The sequence below is a fragment of the Oncorhynchus kisutch genome, linkage group LG8 (genome assembly GCF_002021735.2).
Source record: "Oncorhynchus kisutch isolate 150728-3 linkage group LG8, Okis_V2, whole genome shotgun sequence".
Classification (NCBI taxonomy): Eukaryota; Metazoa; Chordata; class Actinopteri; order Salmoniformes; family Salmonidae; genus Oncorhynchus; species Oncorhynchus kisutch.
The window spans coordinates 29750003-29762853 of NC_034181.2; positions in this window are offsets into that span (position 1 = coordinate 29750003).

The following is a 12851-nucleotide window of genomic DNA, read 5'->3' on the forward strand; positions in this document are numbered from 1 at the left end:
TTTCTTACCTGGTGGTGTTGTTCCCTACCTCTTTCTTACCTGGTGGTGTTGTTCCCTACCTCTTTCTTACCTGGTGGTGTTACTTCCCTGCCTCTTTCTTACCTGGTGGTGTTGTTCCCTACCTCTTTCTTACCTGGTGGTGTTGTTCCCTACCTCTTTCTTACCTGGTGGTGTTACTTCCCTGCCTCTTTCTTAGCTGGTGGTGTTGTTCCCTACCTCTCTCTTAGCTGGTGGTGTTGTTCCCTACCTCTTTCTTAGCTGGTGGTGTTGTTCCCTACCTCTTTCTTAGCTGGTGGTGTTGTTCCCTACCTCTTTCTTAGCTGGTGGTGTTGTTCCCTACCTCTCTCTTAGCTGGTGGTGTTGTTCCCTACCTCTTTCTTAGCTGGTGGTGTTGTTCCCTACCTCTCTCTTAGCTGGTGCTGCTTCCCTATCATGTATCTCTTGTTGTTGCATGGATGAAATACACGTACATGCTCTTTCCATGACATACACTGACCAGGTGAAACCATAGTGAAAGCGATGACCCTTATTGATGTCACCTGTTAAATCACTTCACAATTTCGATGAAGGGAAGGAGACGTTTAAGGACGTTTAAGGACGTTTAAGCCTTGAGACAATTGAGACTTGTGTTTGTGTGCCATTCAGAGGGGCAAGACAAAAGATGTAAGTGTCTTTGAACGGGGTAAGGTAGTGGGTACCAAGCGCACTGGTTTGAGTGTGTCAAGAACTGCAACACTGCTGGGGTTTTCACGCTCAACAGTTTCCTGTGTGTATCAAGAATGGTCCACCACCCAAAGGACATCCAGCCAACTTGACACAACAGTCGGAAGCATTGGAGTCAACATGGGCCAGAATTCCTGTGGAACACTTTCGACACCTTGTAAAGTCCGTGCCCTGACTAATTGAGGCTGTTCTGAGGGCAAAAGGGGTGTTCCTAATGTTTGTACACTCAGTGTATATATTTGGCTAATAACTGAATAATAATGTTGCTCATTTTTTTTACTGAAAGTTGTCTCTTGTGAAGTTTCACTAGAAAGCATAATGAACTATGTCCCAATACTGCTTCCATTTCATGTGCGTTTAGGACTGGACAGATGAGAATGAGATGGGTCTGTCTGTAGACCTACAGTGTTTCCTGGGGTTAGCAGAGCTAGAGGGGTCTCAGCTGTGCTAACACACTATGGGATAGTAATGCCAATCTGAACCTTCCTATCGATAACAATGCCAAGGAACTGGAGCAACAAATATAATTACTGTCTTCTAACAGGATGAAAGTGTCCCAGTCCACCCCATTAAAAGCATGTTGTTCTTCATCATTATACTGTTTCTTTTTGGGTTGAGGAGACACGTACCCCATGCCTCTCCCTGACCCACTAGGGAGCTACAGTACAGTAGTGGGGAGGGAGAAAATGGTTTAATCACAGGATGGATCCACCCTTTTGTCTTTACTGTGTTAGATATTGAATTACAGGCAGGGGTGGGGGGGTGGGGGGGGGGCACTGGGAGATACTGCAAGGAGATCACATAGAGTAAAGACACGGTCGTGACGATGCTGGAGTGCTTTCTAATAAAGTGGAAAAGCAGGATGCATTGTGTGGGGCACGGCATGGTGGAAGTAGGACGGTTTAGAAGGTACAGGAGGTTCCACAGGGTGAGAGGTGCAGGGAGGTTGATGGTGAGGCGTGACTCTAAGGGTGATAATAAGATGGCTCTTTATTGGTTCTCTCCACAGAGAACTGTTTGTTTGTTTGCTTGCATGATGTAGAGGAGCAGTTGTCCATGCATCTGAGACTGGGCTGGTTGATGCTGCCCCCTGCAGGGCAGGCACTCTTCCCCCTCACAGTGTTTGCGTGCAGTTTTGGAGAGTAGTTATGTAGTTCAGCTGGTAATTCAATTGCATTTTTCAAGAGACTTGGTGGTAATTGAACTAAATTCAAATGTAAGTAGTGTTTTCAGCAGTTAATTACTTTTTTGTCATGTAGTGGTGTAGCTAACTACTGGAACTACACACTACTTTTTTTCTCAAATAAAAGATTGGATGAAGTCGGCAATGATTTCATTTATTTTAAACATCGTTTTTGTGTTTAATAGGGCAAACTTCACATTCTTTTAACATATGACCCCAAAGTGATCTGTTCTTGTAATTTGTAGGCTATATGACATTTTAGATTTACATATGATAATTTTTGAATGTAGTGAACATGAATATACTGTGCATATTATTCTTAAGGGTAGCTTCAGTGTAGCTTCACTTCTTCTTGTGTGTGTTACCATGCTTACAGATAAGACTGTTGGGGACATTTTTATAAAGTCAGCGGAGGATTTTCATAGACATCCTGTGAACATTCATAAGGTATCAGGAATTACTCATGGATGCCCCCCCGAAAAGAATAACCTATTCTGTCAACCTGTTTTTAATGTGCTCTGTCTCTCTCCCTCTCTCCACTCTCCCCTGTTTCTTAAGGCTACTTTCTGGAGCTTCCCGTCACCAAAAACTTGGCGATGCAATAAGTGAGGTGAGGAAGCACATCTTTCTAGTGCCTCTCTGGAAATGGCAAGAGATGGTAGGAGGCACTGGGATGAGGTGGGGGGTGGGCGTTAGAGTTTCACATTTCACGTTTTAATGTCATGTGCTGTGAAATGCCATTCTAAACCAAGCAACGCAGTAATCAATAGCAACGTGATACTAAAAATAATATAAAGTAGAACAAAAACACACAAGAAATAAAAAATAAGAAATAAGAAGAATATGAGAACGTAAACAAGCATACTATATACAAGGCCAGTCAGTTCCAGTACCATATTTACAGTGGGCAGGAATACTGGAGTGATAGAAGCAGATATGTATCGGGGTAAGTCGACTACGCATCACCATATATGATAAACAGAGTAGCAGCAGCGTATAAGATGAGTGTATCAAAGATGAGTGTATCGAATACAATTGGTGTGGACTTTACAGTGAAATGCTTGCTTACGAACCTTCCCCAATGATGCAAAGTTTAAAAAAAAACATTAAATAGTAACTAACACAAGAGAAATCAAATAAAATACACAAGAATGGAGCTATATACAGGAAGTATCACTACCAGATTAATGTGCAGGGGTACGAGGTACTTGAGGTAGATATGTACACTCCAGATAGATAATAATAAGAGTAAAATAAAGAACAGAGAAGCAGCAGCTACTGATGAGTGTAAAAGTGTGTGTGTGTGTGTGTGTGTGTGTGTGTGTGTGTGTGTGTGTGTGTGTGTGTGTGTGTGTGTGTGTGTGTGTGTGTGTGTGTGTGAGTGTGCGTAAGTTTAGTTTGAATGTGTGAGGGATATATAAAGTCTAGTCAGTGTGTGTAGGATCAGTGCAGATATTTCAGGTACCATTAATTTACTATTTAGCAGTCTGTCTATTTAGCTGTCTTATGGCTTGGGGGTAGAAGCTGTCTCGTAGACTGTTGGTCCGAGAGCCGATGCTCCGGTACCATTTGCCGGATGGTAGAAGAGTGAACAGTCTATGGTTTGGGTGGCTGGAGTCTTTGAACATTTTCGGGCCTTCCTCTGACACCGCCTGATATAGAGATCCTGGATAGCAGGGAACTCGGGCCCAGTTATGTACTGTGCTGTCCGCAACACCCTTTTTAGCGCTTTGCGATCTAGGCCGTCAGTTGCCATACCAAGCAGTGATGCAGCCAGTCAAGATGCTCTCGGTGCAGCTGTAGAACTTTTTGAAGATCTGAGGGCCCATGCTAAATCTATGCAGCCTCCTGAGGGGGAATGTGAGTGAGTGTGCGCAGGGCTCGAAACTAAGAGCGTCCCGTTTATTTCTGGGATGGTTGAAAACACTTTGGGACCGTTGCGGGACAACAGGCCAGAAAAATATCAAATGCATACAACGGCGTTCCATAATAAAATGTTTAAACACAAAGACGAGGCTGATGAAACAGCAAAAAAAAAGTAGCTTAAAAGTTGATAAACTATGAATAATTTACATTACAAGCGCAGCAATGTGTTTACTCCTCTCGGCCATTACGAACCGCGCACCTGATGCGAGCGGTTTTTATAATCAGACAGTGATGTGGTAGAAATTTAGAAAGAAGGAAAATGTGAAGATGCAGCAATAGGATTGTGCCTTACTGCCTTTGGACAGTAGAAGAAGAAATCCTGGTGTCAATGTGGCATATAAGGAAATCTTAGCTTTTTTTCTATGGTTGGATTTTGGTTGTAGGCTATTAAAAGCAAGGTAAAATAGGCTATGTAAAACGTCCATGTTTCAAACAGTGATATGACTAGCTAGGCATCGCATGTGTAATTATTTCGGTTATGGAAATGTATAATATTAGAATATCATTCCAAAATTGGTTAAATATGCCTATTAGAATGCATATTTTACTCTCCCAGCTTGTCTGGGGGCCTGAGGTTTTGTGTGCTGGGAGTTGCCATGGCGTTTGCATTGTCTATAGGTATTCTAGAGAATATGGTTGTAACTCCCTGACCTGAACCGAATGCACTGTAAAAATGTGCAAAGTAGTTCTGCCTCGCGCTGCAACACTGCCTGACAGTGGCTGTGCCTGCACATGTGAAGAGCTGAGTGACCGATTCATTTTTAGAAGCGCTGCGCACAGGCATACAAGTTTGTTTAATTTACTTGAAACGGAAGTCTACTGAAGTGAGAATTTGTCCTTGTGTTCCTTGGCTATTTACAATGTTTTCTTCTCAAGCTAGGTTGTTTTTCAATGTTTGAGTTTGAACTGCTAGGGAAGAGAAGCAACGTGGATACTAGTCAAGACTCAATCTCACAGGCACAAACATTGAGTTGCATTACCACGGTAGCCTCTCCACTTTAAAGGGGCAGGTGAAAAATGGAGTCTCATCTGTGATATTTTGGTTAAAAGACTCAGGTCAGTGAGTGTGTACTGTATATTGTTGTGTATATAAAGTCTAGTGAGTGCATATGATCTGCAAGATAGAGTCAGTGATTCAACTTTATTCCTATATTGTCCTTTTGCTCGTTTGATGACTCTATGGAGGTCATAGTGAGACTTGTTCCTGTCGTCAGCCGTAGCCTTAGGGTAATCTGCGGTAGCCCTGTCTGCGGTAGCCCTGTCCTTTAGTTTAGCGCCATCCTCTGTGTTAATCCAGGACTGATTATTGGGGAAACAGCAAGCCTTCAATGTGGGGACAATGCCGCCGATGCATTTCCTAATGAAGCCAGTGACGGAGGTGGGAGAGGGTGATAGGGGAGTTGAGGTCTGCTCCAGGAGAAAGATTAGAGCGGGGATCAGTGTCATCAGCAGCAGGAGAGTAATGGCATGGGCCAGGTTCAAGGCGAGAGCCCAGAACATATCGCCATCACAGCCACCCCCATCACCCCACCCCCCCATGAAATAGAGGTTAACTGTCAATCCTAGACTTTTCCCCCCTTTTACTGAGGGTGAAAACTACCGTTGGGAGTCTCAGGACAATTTTTATATAGGATTAGAAAACAAAAATCAATATTTAATTATCTGTGAGCTTTTTGTGTCACTGCATCTTTAGATCAGTAAGTGTTGGAGCGCCCGGGTCGGCCCGCCACTTTAAGTGAAGGACTCGTTAAAGAGACAGTATCTTTTTACACAGCGCGAACTGTACAAGGTTCAAGGTTCCTGTTCCCTTGTGGGTGGCTGCATGCTTGTGTCTGTATGAGTTTGTATGTGTGATAATAACGATAATAATAACTGTGTCTGATGAATACATTTTATTCGGAAATGCCTAAAACGTGATCTTACAAGAGAATGATCTCAAACTCTTGATTTGACAAACAAAACAACTTCATGAACCACGGTGAAATAAAACCCAAGGCGGTGCTTGCATAGCACAAAAGCTTCATGTTAATGTTTATCATAATATGAATCAAATGAAAGAAACTATCAGCAAATGAGTAAAGACAAAGTAACTTGCCATTGCCTTTGTCTTTCCTCTATCCAAGTAAAACAATGAACATACAATTTTATTTGCCTGTAGAAAATACAAGGCCAGGCCTTATGCAATTGCATTTTATGTTTAAAGGAATATTCCTTTCCCTTTCACTGGGTTTACTTCAGATAGCCTGCACTGACCCAGTACACAGCAATGCACACCAGTGCCATGCACGGCATCAGAGCCACAACATAAAGCAGCGTGCATTTGCATGGCTCTCTGGCAGTGTATTGGATTAAAGTTAGAATCCGCAGTTGCTACATCCATTTTTGGATTTATAACGTAACGATATATACCAATTGATTCTTGAAGAATTGAACTTATAAATGCCTCATGCATCTTACACCATCAGAACCCCAAATATCAGCTTGTTTTACTTCAATGTTTGCAAACAATGTAAATGTAAACAAACACTGTATATTCTCAAAGAATGGTTAAAACTACCATTTTTATATTATGGACTGTCAGTCCTTGCTTCAATTGCTCTGTCTATGAATTTGAGAGTGGTTACATTTCTCCAGGCCCATCACTCAGCTTTTTACCAATACACAGGTGGGGTGCCTGCTTTGTTGTTTCAACTGTGGATTCTAACTTTAAGGTGGCTCTTTAGCTTTTTCCCCGTGGCAGTGGACGATGGGCTGGTGGAGTGCATGTGACGGCCGCTTTAGCAGTGACAGTGACAAGCAGAAGGTGACTCTAGGGGCTGAGAAAGATAGCGAAATGAGGAACAGAAGAATGAAGCAAGCTATTTTTACTCAGCAAGCAAGCCCATTTTTACTCAGCCCCTAGAGTCATTTATTGGAGGGATGAAAAGCACTGTAGGATGCTATGAATCAGACACTCATGGCCCATATGTATGCTGTTGGGCAGAATGTCCAGGCGCTCACACCAGCTGATTGCTATGATGTTAGGATAAACCAAGTCAAATGGTGGACAACTTAAGGAGCACCAGATAAAAGTGACCCTTTTCATCCGCCACATATTGACCTATTTGACTTGGAAATCTAAGTGGCATACGTCTTCAAGCTTAACTGGTACAGTTACCATCCGAGAGGCTACTACTGACACTAGATCCACGCTGCCACTCACATACAGTGTTACCCCATTCCACAGATCCCAGCCCACTGCATCCCACTTACCCACCGAACCCCAGCCCACTGCATCCCACTTACCCACCGAACCCCAGCCCACTGCATCCCACTTACCCACCGAACCCCAGCCCACTGCATCCCACTTACCCACCGAACCCCAGCACACTGCACACATCGGCACAACACTATGTGAAGTTGGCTGTGCTAAGTCAAGCTGGGCCATGCCATGCCAGGTGTTTGCCTCATTTCCCTTAATGAGGATAGGGAAACTTCCAGGCACCAATATATAGACATCTGTAATCATAAGCCAGTGGTGAAGCACAAGGGCTATGGATAATGCTTGAGATCACTGAATTGCTGTAGACATACATGGGAAACACATTCTATACTGTCAAGACAAGGAATGGAAAACAGAACTTGGATGGAAGCATAATATTTTCATATATGCAATAAAATGAACATTTTACACAAATGTCCAGGTGCATCTGTAATGTCTCCACATTAAATGTAAAACTAAATTAAACAGATTGAAAGGTTATGTATCTTTTCCTAGATAAAACATAAGTGGAAGGTGTGCATGTATAGATCCATGCTATGATTTATATGCTACCAGCTTTAGATTCTGTTGATTGATCAAAATGATACCTGTCACTTTGGGCACATTCTTCTGCCCATGGCGTTGCTGACGTATGCCAGATTTTACAACGCCTGGATAGGTATTTTACGCATCAACTAACCACATCATATGTTATAACAATCTGTCAGTCGATGACACAGTCGTTGATGTGGCACGCAACCATTGGTTGATGCATGCAAGGTCTGAGCAGGGGAACACGACCTTTAAGTATGGGGTCATGTGAGTAGGAAGGGAGAGCAACATGGCCGTGGTATGAGAAACAATAAATTAAATGTTTGTTTGAAAACTTGTAAAGTAAAATAGTTCGAAAATAGTTTTCTTTAAAAAAACAGTTCTTTGTATTATCTACCTGGTAAAAAGGGAATTAGTGGACTAATCTCACATAAGGACTTCATATCATCACCAAGGAATGGTAAGCATCAAAATGTTTTTTCCTTTGTTGATTGAATCTCCAGCATATCCTATTGGATTCAAATGTATCTTTGTTTGGATTTTGGGGGGGAGAAATAACAGAATTTAACTGAATGTAATACTTTTTGGTAATGTGACCTTTGAACTCTGGACTACTGAATTGACTATTGACTTTGAGTTGCTTTGATTGCTGGCTATAATCAATAATAAAAGCTTTATTGCATGACATTTTGAGTTTGGGTTATGATTTCTGTTGCTGATGCTCTATTGCATCCATTGAATTACTAATCAAAGCTTCCATCTGTTGCATTTAGCTGTGTTTGTGCATAATGTGCTTACAGTGCATACGGCTTGCTATTCTGCAGGAAGGTCTAGGTGTCAAATGATATTCTACATGCTTCCCAATCCTTGTTTTATACAGACTTTATGATCAGGAACGGACAGGTGATTGTTTTCATTTGTCCAATCCAAATTAGTTTAAAGCTAAATTAAAGTCTAACTGTACATGGAATACCAGGATGTTGTAAAATGTAATGATCTAAAATGTTTTATGATATCAGTAAAATGCAGCAAGACTAAATGGGAAACGTTACAGTGTGGCCATTTTCTCTATTAGCGCTTACTTACAAAATGCTTACAGTTATTGTAGGACCGGATCTGTTCCATATTTTGTCCATTTAACTCGAATTGATAGCTCAGGTTGAGAGGTTAAAAGCTAGATTTAAAAGGTTTTTACTGAGGTGATTTTCGTCCCAAGTGTTAATGGCCATTATCGTCAATTGATTCTTGGATCAGTGAGTACTATTTAACTGGCCAAAGCTCTGAATGTTTGGTCACAAAAAATGTGTCCACTCATTTACTGATAATTTCATACTTGTCTGACAGCACTTACAGAGAGATACAGTATGAAAGGTACTGTATGAAAAGGTGTTGTACAAATATAAGATTGTTATTGCCCCCCCCCCCCTCTATCTCGCTCTCTCTCTCTCTCTCTCTCGCACTCTCTCTCTCTCTCGCACTCTCTCTCTCTCTTTCGCTCTCTCTCTCTCGCTCACACCTCACCTCAGTCTAACACACAGCAGCAAGCAATCGATACACACTCAGCCGAGAGCAGGGAGGAATTGTGGCAGTGTGGCCATCACACATTACAGGGTGGCCAAGGCCAATAAGAAGACGAGGGAGCTAGGGGAGTGAAGCAACGGTAGAGTATGAGTTCCATAGATTGGGTTTTCGTGTTTTAACCATTTTCTTGCATTTTCTTGCCATTTTCTTGCCATTTTCTTTCTCTTAAGATGATGCATGAAGTTGTATTTTTTTCAGGAAGTGCTAATTTGACCTTAAAGCTGGATTCCTTAATGGTGAAACGGCCACGTCTGTTTGCGATATTACAACAACAAATAAGTTACTGCAAACAAAGAACAGTTTTTTACCCCTCTTGACATCATTGCACGCGCGACAGAAGAGCACAATATGCACTGCAATTTTTTTGTTGCCATGCTGCGCGATGCTCCTCAGCTCAGCAACAAAAACAATAACAATGGTGGTGGGGTGGTCAGTGGCGCTGTTTCCCCTACTCTATTAGAAAAACAATTCAAAAAGGGTATTCCTATGAGGACAGCAGAGTAACCGTTTTTGAATTATTTTTTCTAATAGAGTTGGGGAAACAGCGCCACTGACCACCCCACCACCATTGTTATTGTTTATTGGTTCCAGAGAGAACCCCTCTGTGGAAAAGGGTCTTACATGAAACCCAAAAGGTTTCTACCTGGAACCAAAAATGTGTTATTCAAAGGGTTTTTCTATGGGGATAGCCGAATAACCCTTTTAGGTTCTACATAGCACCTTTTTTTCTTTGTGTACTACGGATTGATTCCATCTTTACTTTTATACGTAAGGGAGAGCCTTTTGACTAAAGCACCTCCCCAGCCAAATGACTGTAGTCATTACTGCTGTGGAAGTCTACATTATACGAGGGGAAATAAGACAAAAGTATCACACTTCCAGAGACATCCCTCCATGTTTCCATGGCAACACATCACACTTCCTCATCATGAACTTAAATGACAGACACAACCTATTAAGCCTGCTAAGATATGAATTACAGTTTGCTAGCATACGAGTAGGAGTGTGTGTGCATGTGTGCATGTGTGTGTGTGTATGTGAGGGAAATTGCTCCATAGCAACCAGCATTACAAACGCTGGACATAATTTTGGTTGGTGCAGCTGGTGTGAATTCTGATGTAAACTTTACATGAAGACTAATGTTGTTGTGCTTCCTGCTGGTGCAGTAGCTGACCCCTGCTGTTCCTCTGCTAGGATGTTCAGGGAATTAGGAGGAGCCTAGTCTGGTGGCCGTCAGGTTAATACTGGCTTGTTGATTGATTGCAGTAGGCCTACAATCAGTGCCACCCAAACATTATTATTAGCAATATAAGACCCCTTTCCTATTTCTAAAGGAAAATCAGAGAAAATCAAAATGCAAGATGTGTGTCTGTGTGCGCATGCGCGCATATACAGTGACATCCTTCTTTCTCACATTGTCTGAAAATAGGTAAGAGGGCGCCGACAGACATGGCAGCTCTGCTAAAAGGCAACTTTTAGGAATATATATTTTTTGCATTATTTCTTACATTATTGGCCCTGAAAGTTTTTTTGTGTTATTACATACGGACGGAAATAACTTTTGGATATCAGAGCAGTGGTAACTCACCAGCATTCCGACCAGAAATACAACTTTCCCGAACTGTACCCCCCCAAGGCAATTGAATTTATCCCAGAGGCTGCTCCAAGACGCCGCCGGCGGAGAAGAGGTATTTTGAGTGGCCGTCTAGTCCGACTCAGGAGGCGTGTACACCATCCACCACTTCTGAGTATATTACTCGCTAATGTTCAGTCCCTGGACAACAAAGTAGACGTGCTCAGGGCGGGGATCTCCTTGCAGAGAGACATCAGGGACTGTAACATACTGTTTTTCACGGAATCATGGCTCTTTCTGGATATGCTATCCCTGTCCGTACAGCCAGCTGGGTTCTCAGTACATTGCGCAGACAGGAACAACGAACTCTCCGGAAAGAAGAAAGACGGAGGTTTATGTTTCATGATTAACTACTTATGGTGTGATTGTGATAACATACAGGAAGTCAAGTCCTTTTGTTCACCCGACCTAGAAAACCTCACAATCAAATGTCAACAGTATTGCCTCCCAAAATAATAATCTTTGGTTATAGTCACAGCCGTGTATATTTTCCCTCAAGCCGATACCACGACGGCCCTAGAGGAATAACACCAGACTTTGTGCAAACTGGAAATCACATATCCTGAGGCGACATTTATTGTAGCTAGGGACTCAAAGCAATTTGAGGAAAACTCTACCGAAGTTCTATCAATACAGCGACTGTAGTACTCACGCTTCAAAAACTCTCGACCACTGTTACTCTCCCTTCCGGGTTGGCTACAAAGCCCTCCCCCGCCCTGCCTTCGGCAAATCAGATCACAAATCCATTCTGCTCCTCCCTTCCTATAGGCAGAAACTCAAACAGGAAGAACCTATGCTAAGGTCAAATCAAATCAAATCAAATTTATTTATATAGCCCTTCGTACATCAGCTGATATCTCAAAGTGCTGTACAGAAACCCAGCCTAAAACCCCAAACAGCAAGCAATGCAGGTGGAGAAGCACGGTGGCTAGGAAAAACTCCCTAGAAAGGCCAATACCTAGGAAGAAACCTAGAGAGGAACCAGGCTATGTGGGGTGGCCAGTCCTCTTCTGGCTGTGCCGGGTGGAGATTATAACAGAACATGGTCAAGATGTTCAATGTTCATAAATGACCAGCATGGTCGAATAATAATAAGGCAGGTCTATTCAATGCTGGTCTGACCAATTGGATTGAATGCTTCAAGATTGTATTGATGATTTTGCCTCTGAGAATAACATTGACGTATACATTGACACGGTGACTGAGTTCATCAGGAATAGTATCGGAGATGTTGCTCTCACAGTGACTATTGAAACCTACCCAAAACAATTCAACGGCTCAGACATGAGATGTATGTAGTAGGGACTCCAGACAATCACAGATTACAAAGGGAAAACAAACCAAATGACTATCACCCCGCAGCACTCACTTCTGTCATCATGAAGTGCTTTGAGAGGCTAGTTAAGGATCATATCACCTCCACCTTACCTGACACCCTAGACCAACTTCAATTTGCATACCGCCCCAATAGATCCACAGACGATGCAATCGGCATCGTACTCCACACTGCCATATCCCATCTGGACAAGAGGAATACCTATGTAAGAATGCTGTTCATTGACTACAGCTCACCCTTCAACACCACAGTACCCTCCAAGCTCATCATTAAGCTTGGGGCCCTGGGTCTGAACTCCCCCCTGTGCAACTTGGTCCTGGACTTCCTGATGTGCCACCCCCAGGTGGTGAATGTAGGAAACAGCACCTTAACTACTCTGATCATCAACACAGGGGCCCCACAAGGATGCGTGCTCAGCCCCCTCCTGTACTCCCTGTACACCCCTTACTGCGTGGCCACGAACGCCTCCAACTCAGTCATCAAGTTTGCAGATGACACAACAGTGTAGGTCTGATTACAAACAATGACGAAACAGCCTACAGGGAGGAGGTGAGGGCCCCGGTGGAGTGGTGCCAGGAAAATAACCTCTCCCTCAACGTCAACAAAATGAAGGAGCTGATCGTGGACTTCAGGAGACAGCAGAGGGAGCACACCCCCTCAGATACACCATTGAGAG